General features: G+C 37.2%; 1 pseudogene; it reads right to left on the bottom strand.

Moving 5' to 3' along the window:
* Positions 1-943: 943 nt before the first annotated feature.
* Positions 944-3496, bottom strand: LOC113774330 (annotated as a pseudogene).
* Positions 3497-5172: the final 1676 nt, after the last annotated feature.

The raw sequence follows: 5172 nt of genomic DNA, 5'->3' as shown, positions 1-5172 counted from the left end.
TTCCCCAATTTGCATGCGTTTTCATTCCCTTTCATGTGAAAGGTTTGGATGACCATCTTTAGAAAGGGCTATGTCTTCTTAATCTTCTTGTTTGGGGTTGTCCATCAAGTACACAAGTAACTACTGTCTAGATAACATAGGCATCTTGTAAAAGGTGTTTACTTTATACAGATGCTTACTTGAAAATTAACTGAGCTGATCTCGGATGGCTTAGGAAGGATAATACAAGGTGATGCCACATGCATAATAGGTTGACTTTAAGGTGCCGTACCTGCAATGGTTTTTATTTCTGCTTGTTTTTTGGTTCATAAAGTTGATTTTGCTCTGCTTATCTGTGCAAGGCAAGTTTGTTCTACTTGTATAAACTTTTAACTATAGGTCGAGACACAAAAGCTTGATAACTTTTATATATATTTTGGATTTCGGAAGTCTCCTATTGTATTCTCTCGGATTCGCATGATCTTTGTTACGCTTGAACAGAAAGTCTCCTATTGTATTGTCTCGTATTCACATGATCATGTTACGCTTGAATATTGAAGGAAGTATGATGTTAAAGAGATGAGATAAAAGATTGCTATGACGTTTCAGAAGAAGACCACTTCTATTTATGTTTTTTTTAATGGGGTTTGGGGGGTGGTTGAGGTGGGTGGCTTGGTAGACCGTTTTCCATGATTTTGAATGAACTGTTTTGTTTCCTGTGCTTTTAGGATTTAACTACACAATTCATGGAATATGAATGACCCGCCAGAAACTTTTGGTATTCATTTAAAAGAAGGCCGCAAGTGGTGAATCATGTAGCATTACACCATTAACTAATACTGTCTATTTACCATCAATAACTTTCTTGCAAACTTTTGTTTTGTTCACAGATAACTTTCTATAAAGTACGAGTAGTTTGTAAAACACGAAAAAAAGGGATGAAAAGAAAGAAAAATACATGCCGTTAATGTTGACTCTCTGCAGTGTTAAGAGCTTTGATCGAGATATTACTTGGCCAAAACTCAAAGCGCATTTTTCTAGTTATTCCTGGCAAAACATTGGTATGAACATCTTCTGTTCTGATCCCGGACGGCGATTCCCATTCAAAGGAATAAAGAAGGTTGGCGAGTGCAAGTTTCACAATTGACCGTCCTAGAGAAATTCCAGGGCATCCTCTTCTTCCAGCTCCAGATGGAATCACTTCAAAATCATTTCCCCTGACATCAATAGTATTGCTCCAGAATCTCTCAGGAATGAATTCATCTGGCCTTTCCTAGCTTTCAGGATCTCTAGATATGGCCCATTAGCCTTCTATGTTGCAATTTTCTGTAGTTTCTCTTGGCACTAGAACTGGTGCAGAGGGATACAATCTTAGAGCTTCCTTAATTACTGCATCTAAATAGTGAAGCTGCTGAAGTTTTTCTTCTACTACAGCTCCTTTTTGTCCAACCAAATCTCTAATTTCAGCTTGTACTTTCTTCAATGCTGAAGGATTCTTCATCAGGGCTGTCATAGCCCAAACAACTGTGGCTGCACTTGTCTCTGTTCCAGCTATGAATATATTCTGCATTGTAGAAATTAGTAAACCAAAGGATGTAAATATCAATCATGGTGATTCTTTCTGGGGATTCAACATAACTAAAAGAAAAATGAATGGATAGACAATCATTGGGTGTTTTATGATAAACACCTGTGGGATAAACAATTTTAGGTCTCCCAGGCCCACTCTCAAGCCTCCCGGCTCCCATTTCGGCCTCCCTATTTGGAGTATCCATGTCCCAAAATAATAAGTAAAAAGGTCTAAGTTTTACTTGTTGAATCCTTGTTTGTATCGATTTGACTGTGCACCTGTTAAATTGTAGCTATATTATCATTCTAACCAAACACTCCCGTGAATTAGGCAAAACGCTTGCTTAGGAATCTGTCTAATGTCCGTTGAATTGTTATTTATGCCAGTCACAACTACCACTTCAGAATTGGCTGGCTTGGTTATAACTGAGGCAAACGAAACAAGCGTTGAAATGTTTGTTGGTGTTCCTGTGATGAATCCTATATTAACATCGCAAACAAAATTTTAGTGACCACAAAATAACACTTCTACACGTCTAGTGACAAAAGATGATGCAAAAATTAATTGATTAACACGTCGATGATGCAAAATTTAATTGATCGCCAAAATTTAGACCTTTGGCAGAACAAAAGGTAGGTTGTCCTAGGAAAAATGGCCAAAAAGAATGAGAAGCAAAGTATTGTATTACAATAAAAAGGGAATTACCATGAGCAATGCTTTGATGTGATCCCAAGAAAGTGCAAGTCCTGATGATTGTTCTTGTTTTATCTGGATCAAGATATCAAGAACATCATCCTTCATTGTTTCTGGCCTATTTGGATTGAGGTGCTCATCTATGAGCTCTTGGTAGAACAAATGCAAGTCCTTAAAATTATTCTCTAGACGAGCAAACATCCCTGAGAGCTTATCAATCCAGCTCAATGAAGGAAGGTGATCAGAGATGAAAAACCCTCCCATCATGGCCTGAGATTCTTGTAAAATCAATTCGACAAATTATCGTGCTACTAAGCGACATCATAATCGAACTTAAATTGATTACTTTAGATGCAAAAGAAAGATTTGATATCTTCTGTATTAAGTGGGAAATTTCATCCTGAATAATTGGCGAAAAGGATTGAACTTGACCGAGGCTAAAGAGATGAAGATCGGAAATCTTCCTCCTCTTCCTTGAATACTCACCATAAGGTGAAAATGCAACATCCAGGCCATTGTATGATAATTTTTTATGGCTAACATATGCTGGCCTTCCATAGAATACAAGATCATGGGTTTTCAGGGCTTCTTCTGCCATTTTCGATGAAGAAATCAGAACTACTGGCACAGAACCAAGCCTTAAAGACATGAGAGGCGCGTACTTCTTGGATAGTTTCCTCAGGTATTCATGAGGCTTTGCACTATCAAATTGGTGCAAATTTCCAATGAAACGAAGCCCTGGAGGACCTGGTGGACCACGAAATTTTTTTTCTCTCTTTTCTTGGTTTTTTGAAGAAGAAGAAATAGGATCAAAAGAAGAATTGAGCATAGGAAAAGGCATGCCATTTATCTTTGAAACCTGATCAATAGAATTTGGTCAATCAAACTTCTTCCCCTTTTTCTAAGTTCATTCTTGACAAAAACCATTGGTATACAAATTCATTCTTCCAAAAAATCCAAATTAACGATCAAAGAAAGTAACCTTGTTGGCTTTTTAATAGATTAATTAAGTCTGGAGTTCATTGATATCGTCCTAGATTCCGGGGTTGGGATGTGCTTTTTCTCCAGTGTTTGGAATTGGATACTATTTTGATCGCTATCAGATAACATGTAACAGGACAACAGCTAACTGCCTCGCCTCTTAAATCTCATTTTCAATTTCCTTTCGCAAACAATCAATGATAACTGTAGCAGAGTTTGCAATTGTGATGCTAGAAGAACAAGCATCTTAAACTTCTTTTTGCAATAATTCATCCTTTAAAGTTGTATTAACATTTTAACTTGCTTATTTCGTGGTATTGTTACTCCGGAAGTGGCTGAGGCAATTGCTGCTAAGAAAGCTATCTTTATGGCAAAAAACGTGTTCATCTCCCAATTTATTCTCGAAGGTGATGCACTGGGAATCATTCAAAATGTGCCCTCTTCTGAGGATGCTACCGAACCTTTGATTAATGATATTAGAATAGGTTATCAGATCATAGCTCTATTGATGTAAATTGGGTGCAAACAAAATTGCTCGTGGATTGGCTCTTTATGCCAAATCATAGCTCTATTGATGTAAATTGGGTGTAAGCAAAGTTGCTCATGGATTAGTTCTTTATGCCAAATCACCTGATTATGTTGAATTCCTTCGGAATTTTCTTCCAACTTTTGTCAATCATTTTCTGTTGGATGATTTCTAGTAATCTTAGTAATAAAATTCCTTCTTTTTATATTAAAAAATTATAAAACTTGCTTCAATATTAGAAAGTAATCTTTTTTTTTAAAATTTAATCTAGACTAGAATGTTGCATTTCTTCTTTTACTTAAAATTGCCATCCTTAAAGCGTGGTGGCTTCAGAGTATACTTCTTCTTCTTTTTTTTTGTCGATACGATAGCTTCCTACACTATGGGGAGGTGGAGGGCCTAAAGAGGTCGTGGGGTAACTCGGAGGGGATTGAACAACCACCGGACTATACGGGTGCACTACGTACCTGCCTGAATTTTTTAAGCAAGACCACATTTAATTGTGGCAAATTGGATTGAACCCTTGTCTCCCACCCCACCAAGTCTTAATGCATTGGTGGTGGCCATCAGCCTGGGCTGGTGGTTGTGGTTTCAAAGTATACCACCTTTTTTTTTTTTTTGGGGGTGGGGTTGCTGGGGGTGGTTGGGAAATGAATTGGATATTAATGTGGGGGGACTTGTCTTCGCCAATAAAGTAATTGACCCAAATAATGTGCATTCATATCAATTATTTGATATAAGAATTTTTTAAATGTTGGACTTAGCCGGGGAAGGGTTGGGTTGGGGTGGGTGGTACGGGGGAAGGGAGTGTAAGCAAGAGATCTTGGGTTCGAATCCTCCCACTTATACTAAAAAGAAAAAGGTTGGACTTCCTTCCAATAATTAAGGAAGTCGAAATGGGCTCCTCTCCATGAATGTTCTCCTCCTATTAATTTACGTTTATTTCTAATTTTAAAAACCATCGGATTGTGTCACTCTTTTTCCCTTTTTTGTTGGTGAGTAGATCCATATTTAAAAATGAAATCCATTTGAGAACAATTTTCCATGGAATTTGCAATAAAATTTTGAAGGGTGAAAATTAGATCAAAACCATGACAAATTCGTAAAGGTTACTTAAACGGCAAACCTTAATCAATTTGATTTTAACTTTTGTGTATAACTAGAATGAGTGATGGCATACATTGTGAACGGTGTTGATTGTATAGAGTATTTTCAAAAACAATGAAGAAGGGGAAATTTCTGGTGTTATTCTGGTGATGATTCTACATTGTGAACGGTGTTATTCTGGTGTAATGGAGAAATTTCTCCCAGTGCAATGAAGAAGGGGAACCTAGTCTAGGGAAGTCTTTCAAGTTTCAGCAATAATGTCCACAAGTAGGGTTGAAAACAAAACTCAACGAGTCGGACAGAAGTATATTTAGGA

This window comes from Coffea eugenioides, chromosome 6, assembly GCF_003713205.1.
Source record: "Coffea eugenioides isolate CCC68of chromosome 6, Ceug_1.0, whole genome shotgun sequence".
NCBI classification, from domain to species: Eukaryota; Viridiplantae; Streptophyta; class Magnoliopsida; order Gentianales; family Rubiaceae; genus Coffea; species Coffea eugenioides.
This window is presented reverse-complemented; position numbering and strand designations above follow the sequence as displayed.